The sequence below is a fragment of the Dasypus novemcinctus genome, chromosome 7 (genome assembly GCF_030445035.2).
Source record: "Dasypus novemcinctus isolate mDasNov1 chromosome 7, mDasNov1.1.hap2, whole genome shotgun sequence".
NCBI classification, from domain to species: domain Eukaryota; kingdom Metazoa; phylum Chordata; class Mammalia; order Cingulata; family Dasypodidae; genus Dasypus; species Dasypus novemcinctus.
In genome coordinates, this window is record NC_080679.1 from 102,197,071 (window position 1) to 102,210,203 (window position 13,133).

Genomic DNA, 13,133 nt, shown 5'->3' on the forward strand with positions numbered 1-13,133 from the left:
GAATTCTTCTTAAAATTCTTCAATAATTTGTAATGATGTAAGGCCAGAGGCCTTCGTTTTCTCTTTATTCCTTGTAGGGTTGGTTAGACATTTTATACATTCCCTATCAGTGTTAGCGAGTTCTTTTTCTGAAGTGGAAACTTAAATGCCATGACCTATTTCCAGTGTTTTCTCTACATATTTTCTATGACCATACTTTAATACCCATATATTAACACTCTGACCAACCAGTTCACAATATGAATAGGAGGGAATATGACTGTTTTAGAACTTATGTGTCTCACAGCTGGAAAAACAGCTAATAGTGCATGTGTAACTGCTCCTCTTTACATGTAGGAGATCACCTAGTACCTGCTAAGCCCACAGCTTAGAGAGTGACAAGAAGATCAGAAGATATGGACATTACCTTTTCCTGAAGTAAAACACAATGGACAGCTGTACCTTTGAGAATAAGAATGAGGAACAGGAAATTTGTCCTTAAACAATTGGAGAGAAATAGACATATGTCCTGAGGCTTTGGAGAATGATAAGTGCTCCAGACAGGGCTTCCACAGGAACCAATACCACGCAGGCACTGCGTCCTGGAAGTACATGAGAGCACTGAGAGTGCTTCTGTTCTCTCTGTCAAGAGGTAGAAACATGCTCTTATGGTATTCCAGGCGGGAGGAAAGGTACGTGGGGATAGGTGGAAGTAGGAAAAATAAATGATGGGGATAAGGAGTTTAAACTCAGCATCAAGGCTCAAGGCTGTAAAAACAGAAACAGAAAGGAAGGAGAGAGTGTTGGAGTCAGGGGATTAAGTTTAATGAGCTAGAAAGAGGAGACAGCTGGTCGCATGCTCTATCATAACTCCACAATTGCAGTGTAGCAAAGGAATCCAAATCTGAAACCAACTTGAAACTACTTTTTTGTTGGAATGGAATTGTAAAACTTGAGACCTCGAACAGTTGTATCTGTATTTTTAATTTTTTAAATAAGAGAGAAATTTGACCTCTGACTTTAGTTGGATTTGACTTGTATCAGACTCAGAAATGGCAAGTCTTTATTTAGAAAATTCTTTATTTTGCATTGGGTGGGCTGCACTCAAGTGTTTTGCAATGTTCACCTTTAAGGTAAATGTAAATATATGATGCAGGAGATGAAATGATGCAGTCAATTCACATAAAAAGTGAAAAGTGAATGACTTTCATCTGGACATTGACCAGACTCAGCTGATTAAAAAGACACAGCCTTTACCTTCCAAAATCTCGTCCTCTATAAAGTGATGTGAGAAATACACATGTATTACCATAATTACTGGTAGAAAGTGATGCATATTCTGCAAAAAGTGTTAAGGGAACCCTGGAGGAGGGAAAATCCAGTGCAAGAAAATAACATGGGGTATGTAGTCCTAAAATCAGGGTTCGATTCCCCACTCATTTACAAATTACTGCTTTGGGCAACCACTGGAAGAGATTTCGGATTGGACTTCTTAATTTCTATAATTTCTTACATTTTCTTGCAGGGCTGACCTTGGGTAAGAATGAAAGTTTTACATGAGCCTCTCAGAAATGGAGATGTCTGTAATTGAAAGGGAGATTTCAAGCTTGGACCACTTAAAAAAATAAAAACAAATGAACACTCCACATGCTGAAAATACTGAGGAAAATTTATAAAAAAGATAATTAGACAACCGTTGGTTTTTGGGGAATGAGCACTTGCTTTGTATGGTGGTAAAAATGGTGGGATGTGTTCCATTCAGCTTTTACATAGGATCTGTTTTGAAAATAGGGCCTCAAATCTTTATTTTGAGAAACTAGCATATATAGCTCTCAAAGTTGATGAAGGTCATGTGAGGAGGAAGGTTTTGATTTTTCACTGCTTTGACATTAATTATTGTGATGACAGCTTTCTCTGATGGAGATGTATCTCCTCTTCTGTCTTTCTTGGAAGGCCTTGGAAGTGCTGAGAGAAAGGAATGCAGGGCCACCTTTGGTAGCCACTTGGACAATGTCTTTACTCAAAAATCACCTCCTCCACTGCAGTCCTTCAGAGGCCTAAGTTAATGCCTTGGTCAATATTCTAGTTTGGGGCATTAAAACCCTTGCCAACTGCATATTCTACCTCAAAGGTATATCTGTTAGAATGCACTCAACTGTAAGAATTAGAAAACCACTCTACCATGGGCTTAATCAAACATTATTCATTAATTACAAGGATTTGGAAGGTAGGTCACATGAATCTTGTTTCACATGCTTAGAGAGACCATGTAGGCTTTTTCTACTTTCCTGGATTATCATTCTTGTGATATTGCCTTTTTTGTCATTATAACAGTCATGGTTGCAAAATAGTGGCCAAGGCTCCAAGCATTTTGTTCTCATGCAGTGCCAAAGATGGGAAACAAAGTAGTGAGAGCCAAGGGGATTTCCTCCTTCCAGAAGAACCCCTTCGATACCATGGAGCAGAATTAGTCATATATAAGGGAGGCTGGGAAGTTGAGCATATGAAAGAAGCAAATGATCTGGTACAATCACAATGCATCTTTCAAACTGGTATGCTGTTATCAAGAAGGAAGGGAGAATGGATGTTGGGTAAGTCTTCAAAAGAGGGATAATACTTTATTCTCCTTTATACATTGGCAGGGATTTTTAAAAAATGACATTAGCCTTAGGGAATGAACATAGGACAGGTGAGGATGATGGGATGCTGGTAATGTCCCTTTGAAGGACTGCAGACATCAGGATACAGGGTCGTGTGGAAGAATGGACAGGGAAGATAAAGAATGCAGAAGTTGAGATTGAAGAGGTTGAATTTGGTGATTTTTAAGATCCATTCTAGTGTTAACAGTGGTTGGACAAAGTGGGGAGGCACCAAATACTCTTTTACTACTCACTCATTTTGCCAGGGCATTATTGGGGAAGTTGAGCTGTGGTTTATCTAGTCTCTTTGGTGTAGGTCGTAGAGGGGTCTGCTTCACAGCTAATTTTGGTCTCTTGTCATCAGGAGCTGTGAGGATTTATTCTTAGGAGAATGTATTCTTTGCATTTTATTGATAGTTTGGCAGCCATGTCAGCTAGAAGCGTAGTTTCAGGCTGTCTAGATTTAAAGATGTCGGCCTTCGAGTTTCATTTGTCCAGGGGACTCCAATTTTAGGCACCGGGCTATACCTTGAAGACTCTCCTGGAATAGGAAGATGGTCTGACTTTAGGATGTCCATCACTCTGCTGAATTTCTGTTTAGGGCTAACAAGTCTTATGCAAAGAAATGTGGGCCAAGAGTGAATCATTTTACTCCTCTGTCCATTTTTTCCTTTATCTGCTCAATGGGAATTCTTGCTTCAAAGGATTGTGAGAAGAAATGAGATAATGCATGAGATGGTTCCTTTGAAAATTTGTATGGATGGCATAATTATTAGATTTCCATTGATGATTCAGTGTCTGCAGAACTGGACAGTGATGAGTTTGAGGTAATACTGTCTACATAGTGTAATTTAAATGCCCACCTTTTTGTTTACTCTTAGCTTTCAATTCCACCCCCCTCCCCCCACTTTGGCCTCAAATTCTTTGTCCAAGATAGTGGCGTAGACAGTGTGTTAGCCAATTTCCCCTAACTCCCAGGTCGTATGGGTGCTGGAGAAAGCTGTGCAATCTTCATTCATTTCTGAATTTTCATCAATGTTTATGAGCAATTCTTACACAACCACAGGAGAGCATCGGTCATATCATCTGATGAGAAATCATAGTCCAGAAGGTTAAATGATTGCCAGGTTAAAAGAGGATGATCTTGCAGGTGAAGGAGTTATATCATAGGAATGAGTGAGGCAGGTCTGTAGATATTTAAATGTTCTCTTCAGGAGATACCTTTGGAGCCTGAGTACAGCACTGGACTAGTAGTCACCAGACATGAGCAGAGAAATGGCGCTATAACTAATGTTTAGATTGTGACTTAGCAACTCACATGGCCTCAGCTTCATCATATGTAAGATGAAGGAGTTCCCAGAATGCTGATTAAGAACAAGGAGATTATCTGAGATCCCAGGCTTCCAAACTAAAGATTCACAATCATCCCACTGTCCTCTTTATGATCCTGATCCTGGCCTGAAGCATTTGTGGACTATATTAGACTTAAAGGGGACTTCGAGATCAACTGTTTAACCCATTCAATGAATTACTCATGGGTATAAGGATCGTGATAAAAAATCTGGGCTCGGAACCAAGGACTTCCTGTCTTTGAATCCACTGAGCTATCTATTGCACAGGACTGAGAGTGTTTCCCAAAGGAGAGATCCCTGGAAACATGAACGCTTTTGTTTTATAGAACATATGTAAATTTTAAAAATCGCCCCCTGGCCAAGCTAGTGGAGAAATGGAAGGAAAATCACCATATGTGTGATGGTATGTGTAAATGTGTGTGTTGGAAAGGTCATTGGTAAAGGGCATGCCAAATGTTCAATGATATGAGAAAAATCAAGCAAATTTAGCACATCTTCTTAATAGAATATTATGCAGCTTTTAAAGATGTTTATAAAGATTACTTAGCAAAATGGAAAATGCTTATTTTTAATATTAAATGGAAAAATAAGACATGAGATTTTATAAATACCTTAATTACAATTATGTTAAATATGTATTAGAAATGCTGTGAAATGATATATCAACAATCTAATGGTTAGTGAGATGATGGATAATTTTTCTTTCCTCTTTTTGCAGCATAGTTTTATTATATTTAAAGTAAGCATTTTTTTTTTAGTCAATTTACTAAACACTACAGATTTTTCTTTTAAAGGAAAAGCAATACCACTAAACAGGAAGGTTTATGCCATCTGTCTTCTGCTCAAGGTTTGAGCAGAAGACAGATGGCATAGTGAAATTGGGATGATTTGAGGAGGGTTTAATGAAGGAACTATGTTCAAGGGTGTAGGCAAGTCAGTGATTATCCTGGGGCTAGTAACACAGGGGGCCTGGAACTCCACAGGAGAGTGTCTGGAGAAGACTGCTGTGAGAAAAGCTGTGATATTCAGGTGGGGGATGAAACCAGCAAAGAGAAGCGACATCACAGGGAGGAGCTGTGGGCATCAAGATCTCAACATTCCTCTCCTTCCTTTCTCCAGAGGTAACCCCTGGCCAAATCCAGCCAGAAGCCAGAGGGCATGGGAGCCCCTTGATGCAGTCTATGCAGATCTCCCAGGGCAGATAGCTACGTGGAGAGAGGTCAAGACCCCTGCAGGACCAGTAAGGGCAGCCACCCAGCACAGGGGCACATGGGAGGATGGCTTGCCCTGTAGCCCTCTTGCCCTCTAGCTTGTTGCAGAGCTGGCCCTTACCTCATTTTCCTGAAACAGACGGTGATCTGGCTCAGAATCTCTGGACGGATAGCCCACAGATGAATGCATTTATGGAACATTCCTAGATTTGCTGATATATATGAACTGCCCTCAAGAACTGGACACACACAAGAGTCATTGCTTGATCCCATTAGAGGAACAAGACAATAGGATGACAGGAACATCTGGAACAACAGAAGAAATGTCAGGAATGGAGAATCACTGCTGTGTTGGACATAATTGACATCAAGGAAGATAAGGGAGTTCAGAGGGAGCCACAAGGTACTGAGAACAGACCCCCAGGGGGAAACCCAGCTTTTCCTGGACAGAAGAGGGGAAAGAGGACAACAAAAGAGACTAAGATGGGCATGAAGTAGTAATGTACCAGTGAGCATTTACTAAGTATTCTGTTCCTAGTAATTTATATATATATTTTGTAGCTGAGCGAGAGGGTTTCGTCCTCGCTCAGGCCCAAGAGTCGGGGGGGGCTTGCTCCTGCCAGGCAGCCGGCGGGGGGTGCTCTGAAAGGAAGCACCGGTTCTCCAGGCGTGGGGGACGAGCGGTTGGGGAAAAAACCACGGAGACCGCTTGAGCGCAAGAACAGGTCTGCTTTATTGTGGAAGTACACTTGGTTATATAGGCAGGGAAGGGGGTGGAGTATGAAGGGGAGAGCAGGGCGGAGGGGTGGCTGCGGATTGGCTAAAACTGGGGGGGCAGACCTCTGGTAATACGCCGTAAGCAGTTACTGGGGAAGAGGGCAGATTGTAGGTTGGTAATATGGGCGGGACTGGCGGGAAGGGTGGCGGGGGCTGGAAGGGGAGGAGGGGCGGAGAAAGGCGGCAACAATATTTTCATTAAATGATCACTGTTTCTTTGTGTGGAATGTGTCATTATTATGTTAATTTTATGGACTCAGAAACTGAGACTAGATAATTCAAATGGTTTATGAAAAATAGTGCAGTTAGTGAGGGACTGAATTAGGATATGACTCAGTTTGGTCTAGGATCTAGAATCTTATTCTCAAGAGGCAAGAAAAGAAGAGGGAATGGACTACTGTAAATATCTAAGGGAAGAGAAGATGTGGAACAAGGGGGGATCGGATGGTCAACAAGGTTAAATACAACAGAGGTTCAAGTAAAATGCGGGCTGAAAAGAAATCACTTTTATATGACTCTCTCCCAACCTGTTCCTTAATAATTAATACAGTGTGAATAAGTCTAACACATGTTTTTGATATAGTTGTTTGTTTGTTTTTATCCTGAGCCTAGAATTTGAACTCCACAAATGCTATGTGTAAATTTTATTATTTTTATTTGAGCCCGGTATCAAATTTCTTTCATAAGATTGCCTTCTTTCATCTTCCTTTTGGAGTTTTTGCCTTGAAAGGTTTGTCTTTGATAAAGCTTGATAAATTAAATGCTGGGCTTTATGAATGTATCTATTGTTTAAAGTTACAGATATGATTTTGGTGCTTATGAGGGAATGAGACCCAAGCTGCTAAGAATCATCCTGTCTACATATGCCGACAGTGAACAGCATGCGTATTAACAAACTGACTGGAATACGAGTTATATCTCATCTCTGAAACATTTGACTTGGGAACCGTCAGGCATTAAGCTGTTACCGCATCATAGCACAGTAAAAAGGCAAATTTAGGAAATTCCTGAAAAGATGATTTCTCCTATGATCTGAGGATGGTACAGTAAATTCTTAGTTTCAGAGTATAGATGCCATTTCAAGTTAAGTATATGCAATTTAAATTAAAGATGCTCAGATGTTAGCTGGCTGCCACAGCATATTGGCAACAGCATGTGTTTGAACTAGAGCAGATAATTCAAATGGCTCGTTATCCACTTACATTCTAATCATCTGTGAGGTGGCTTCTCTCTGGGCAGGCTCAGCATGCTCTCAGGGGAGTTTTACAGCTTCTGAACTTATAGAAGAGGAAGGGGAGTCGTTCTGGCTGCTTTGACTCAGCCAGCCCACCCAGTTTCTGGACTGCTTTAGCTATCTCTATTAGGAAAGTCCAATTCTTCCTTTGGCGTTAATCCTTATGTTTGCAGGAAGTGGCACCGGAACCTGTTTCCAGAATGGGTGTTTCAGTTAATAGTGCTACAGAACAAATCATCCCCAACTTAATGACTTAAGACAATCACTCTCATGTTATCATTCCTTTCACAGTTCTGAGGGCTAACTGGGATCGTCTGGGTGGGTCTCATGTGTATGAAGTGAGATGGTGGCTGGGGCTGGATTCATCTGGAAGGCTTCCTTAATCCCTTATCTGGTGGGTGATGCTGGCCATCAGCTGGGACCTCAGCTGGGGCTGTTGGCTGGAACATCTATATATGGCACCTTCAGATGACTGTTCAGCTTCCTCACAGCCTGGTTCCAAGTGTGAATGTTTCAGGAGAACCAGGAAGAAGTTGTAGTACCTTTTATGACCTAGCCTTAGAAGTCCCAGTATCCTTTTCAGTAGACTCAGTCCTACCCAGATTTAAGGGGAGGGAACATAGACTCACCACCCTTTAATGGGAAAGGTGTCAATGTCACAGGGTAAGAAGAACATGTTGCATGGGAGACCATGTTGTGCCATCTTAGAAAGTAGAATCTGTCTCACTGGGGATTTTTCTATGGCATATCCCTAGGCAGATCTGTGAAGCAGCAAAGTAATTTTCCTTTTTTTCTTTTTGGATACTTCTTTTTTTGGCTACTTCTTTGTTTTCAGCAAGCTTTTTCTTCTTAACTTGCAGGTTTCCCTGGGGAGCCAGGATTTCATGTTGCCCTTGGCCTACAACTTGGTTCACTTGAGCAATAACCCATGCTCAAGCCCTTTCCTCTAGGTATCCTCTCATCAAAACTTGTCCTTTCTTGGCACTCAGGACCTGGGTATGTGCTCCCTTTTGAATGGCTGAAACGTAGCTGTCTATAACTCTCTGTAATGGTTAATTTCATATGTCAGCTTGATTGGCTTATGATGTCTGGTTGTTTGGTTAAGCAAACACTGACCTGATTGTTACTGTGTAGGCATTTCATAGATGGATTTGCCTCATTAGTCAGTTGATTGTATCTACAGCTGATCGAATTTATAATCAACAAAGGAAATTGCCCTCAGCAATGCGGGGAGTCTCCTTATACCATCAGTTGGAGATTTTAAAGCCAGAAGTGAGGAGGTCAGAAGTCAGAAAGTAGAATTTCTTCCTCTTCAGTCAACCAATTTACCCTGGGGAATATAACTTCACCTTCATCATAATTTCTAACTTGGGGCCTGCCCTACAGGATTTAGGTTATGCTAATCCCATGGTCATGTGAGCAAATTCCTTCAATAAATCTTATACTCTTCATATGTATGTCTTCTGTTGACTCTCTCTGGATGAACCCTGACTATATATGTTCCCTCTGTGTAATATGTGCTGCCAGCTTTATCAGAATACAAGGAAATGTATACTTGTCCTACTTTAGAGATATTTCAGTGGTTTAAGCCCAAACAAGCTATGAGAGCTGATACTTGGTGGGCCAGTTAACTTTTGTGGATGAAATCGGCCTATGGGTTATGGTTGCAGGAGTGTTGTGCTCTGCTTTTACAATCCAATGAACTTCAGTTAGGAATGCCATTTGTCCTAGGCATCATACTGGGAGCCGAGAATACACTTATGAGTGAGAGAAAGATTCTTCCCCAAAGGTGATTGCCATGATGTCTGTGGCCAGAATTCCCGCAGTAAAGAACTGCTTTGAGTTAAGCATAAACGGCCTGTGAGTAAGTGGAAACCTATTAATTTTAAGAGATAACATGCTAAGTCACTTTTTCCCATTGACCCCTTTTTATGAACGCACATTAGGAACAAATAGGTGTCAAGATCTTGAGTAAATGCAATATCAGATTGATAAGCTTTGATAAAAGAAAGGGGAAGAAACCTAACGTGATGGAAGGGAGAAAGGAAAGGAGTTGTTGGGAAAGGTCAAAGGTAAACTTTCTTTCCTGTACAGTTTTTTGTGAACTGATGAAAGACTGTAGAACACGGTGGTTAACTTCACAGTCTCGGGAGCCAGATTGCCTTGACTTGCCTCCCTGTGCTGCCGCTTACTGATTACTTGGTCTTTAAGTTACTTAACTTTTCTATGCCTTAATTTCATCATCTCTAGTGGGGATAATAGTAAATATCTCATAGAATTGTATTAATTAAGTGCATTAATACTGGCTAAATGCTTAGCCTAATGGCACATAGAATACTATTTAAAGTGCTTGTTAAGTGGAAAAGTAGATTATTTTGTCTAAGATATCATTCACTCCTTTAAATGAACCAAGGAATTGGCATGTTTCTACATTGGTGATATCAGAGAACGTTATTTTTGTGGAACCATTTCTCTTATTCTGTCTATTTACAGCACAATTCAGTTTATAACTCTGTGCCACTCTATGGTCATACATTTGGGGAATTTGATTCCTTTGTTTCTAGATTTTTCTTCTTCAAATTTTCTTTAATATGATTGGGAAATTGTGAGGGGTACAATCTGGCTTTCTGTTCTGGGAACTCATCAATTTAATGTGATCCCATTGGACAGTTTTATATTCTTTTGTACTTCTATTCTCTGCCAGTTAACCTAACTACAAGGTGAAATTCTTGAACAAACTGTCTACCCAAAACACTGCTCTGTAAAATAGATGATGTACCCAGAGTAGATGTATTCTGTTAAGTCAGATGAATGGTCAAGGTTGGAGAGGGCATTGGGAGTTCATATTTAAAAGGATAATAAAATAGAGGAAACTGGGCAAAATTTTTGGATGTCCTTTGGGATATTGCAAATTATCTAGACAACTTGCACATCATACCTTCTTTTGGAGGTCTGAACACAGATTTTGCCATGAGAACTTCACCCCAGCCCCATCTCCCTGTTTGGAGACTTAAGAAGATGAAAAATCCATTTAATTCTCACACTGTAGGAGTTCTACTTCCTTAATGCCAGAGTAGATCCATTCTCAGTCTTGAAGGGGCATCAGAATCACTTGGGGTGTTTTAAAAATTTTTTTCAAGTATCATCCCTGAAATTCTGATTCTTGATTCATTAGATCTGGGATGGAGGGGTGGGGTCAGGGCTTTTTATTTTTATTTATTTATTTATTTTTAGCTCTCTGGATGTTCAAAACCACTAGAGTAGATACATAAGATAAAGAACAATTCATCCATATGAAGCCACTTTAATAATACCACAGCAATGCAAATACTGGCATGTCCCATGTATTTGATTATGTGATTATCAGACTTTAGATCAGGGGTTCTTAAGCATTTTTGTTCTACGGACTCCTTTGCCAGTCAGCTGAAAACCACATTATACTGTACATTATTTAATGAATACATCACACCCACACCAACATGTCCCAAGAATGATGTTTTTTTGAATTCCAATTCAAGCTCACAGACACCTTGTTAAGAACACCTGCTTTAGATTTTTGCAAGCTCTTTGAAAACACATTATGGATTTGGACTTATTACCTTTTTCAGGCTGGAGATCTAGGTCCACAGCAATGACTTTTATTTTTTCTTTAAATTATTACAACCTAGATATTCAAAATGGTAGAAATACTTTGTTAGCCCCATTACTGACTTGCAAGTGGGCCAACAGAATTCAAGATGCACAGGAAAACATCTTTACTCCTTAATTAAAAAATCATTTGAGATCCAAGGAGAAGAGAATAAGAAAAACTCACATCCTGGAAAGTGTAATGGGAGAATGGCGCCTGTCAGGATCTCTCTGCATCATGCCAGCTGTGGTGCTAACGGTCAATTACAACTTGTTTTGTGGTAACAGATGTGTCTAATTTAGATAATAGATTATAACAGAACATTGTGAAAATTCTCAATCAAAAAGTGCTATCTTTTAAGGGATTTGTACAACAGAGTCCTCCAAAAGTTTCAACTTGTGCCCTTATGTAGTCCTGCCGTCATTTTTGTTTATTTTTCTCAAGGTGGTACTGGGCATTGAAACCAGGATCTCGGGCATGGGAAGCAGGGGCTCAATCAGTTGCGCTATATCTGCTCCGCGTCATTTTTCTTATATTTCTCTCTTTGTTGCCTTACTTGGCTGTTAAAGTAAAGGCGTTAAGTTTCCCAGACTTTATTATTAATGACTGATAGGGAAATAGAACATAGAAAAAGTTTTTGATTCTGGTCAGAAAAATAAGCCAAGAGGCAGATATTTTTACTAAATCAATGTATTGCCAGAGATTCAGTTTTGTCTTTTGTTTACTCAAGATCTTGTATGCCTTTCTCAAGTAAAGGGAAACTAATAGACTCCTCTTAAATATTTCTTTCAATGAGAATATGTCTGTTTGCAAGAAGGGAAGAATTGTGGCTAATTCAGGATATTTCTCTGCATCGTTTGTGTGATGAGGATGCTCTCTTCCATGTAGAGAATGGAAAGAAAGCATCAGTGCTTCCTTCTAGATGAAGATAGTCTCTTGGTTCCAGGTAGAGTAGGCTGTATCCGTGTCATATTCTTCCTTCAGTTGTATCCGGGAATCACCCTTTTTTTTGGCATCTGTATTAGTCAGCCAAAAAGGGTGCTGATGCAAAGTACCAGAAATCTGTTGGCTTTTATAAAGGGTATTATTTGGGGTAGAAGCTTACAGTTACCAAATCATAAAGCATAAGTTACTTCCCTCACCAAAGCCTGTGCCACGTGTTGGAGCAAGATGGCTGCTGATGTCTGCCAAGGGTTCAGGCTTCCTGGGTTCCTCTCTTCCCAGGGCTTGTTTCTCTCTGGGATTAGCAGCTCTGCTTTCTCCAGAAGGTCAGCGGTAGACTTTCAGGCAAATACCTTGTTTCTCTTCCTGGGACCTCTGCCATGTCTAATTAAGCCTTTCTCTGCTCCTCTGGATGCTTACTTTCTTGGGTCCAGAATCAAAACTCCAACCTCCCTTCTCTGCTGAGTGGTTTCTGTGAGTCCCCACCCATCAAGGGGCCAGGACTCAACATCTTACTGATGTGGCCCAATTAAAGCCTCAATCATTACTTAAGTAAAAGTGAGACCTCTGAATCCAATATAATCTAATATGTCCAGAAGAACAAACCAGTTTATGAACATAATCCAACATCAATTCATAAACAATATCAAACTGCCACAGCAATCCTACCCCAACTCATATGATCTACTGAGATAAATATACCAAGTTTCATTTGGGAAATCCCCCAATTTCCCCCATTCTCTGATTACTTTGGCTTTGTCTGTGTCCATTTCTGGGATTGAAGTTGGAAGAGGGATAGGGATTATAATTATTTTTCTGATCTTTATATAAATGATCCTCACCAAACTATGAAACAAGGTTGCCTCTTAATTTCTTTCTCCTTATTTGCTGGATACACTTCTAATGAAGTTTTCCAAAAGTCAATCAACAAACTTGCATTAAACTAATTGTACATAGTGACTACCTTCGAATGAATTTGCTTTTTCTCCAGTATTCACATCTCTTTGAAAACAGGGACTGTCTTCTTGTCAATCTTTTTATAATGCTCACAAAAGACTTATATCACAATGGTGATATAAACTTCACAAGATCCTGCAAGGTCAATTGTTTTTGGAGCCCTGCTATTTCTATTCATCTTGATATACATTTTTAGGGAGGGAAAAGGTATAATGAAAGAGTAGGGTTGCCAGGAGAATTCTCCCACAGATCTCATTGGTAGTTACCTGGAGCAACCTATTTTAGATTCACCTGGAGAACAGATGGGGCCACTTTAGTCCCTGAGCAAAAATTAGTCACATAAGGAGTGGGTTGTTGCTGGACAGGTAAAACTTAATAACATTTGCAAAGTCATTTCACAGCACATGAAAAATC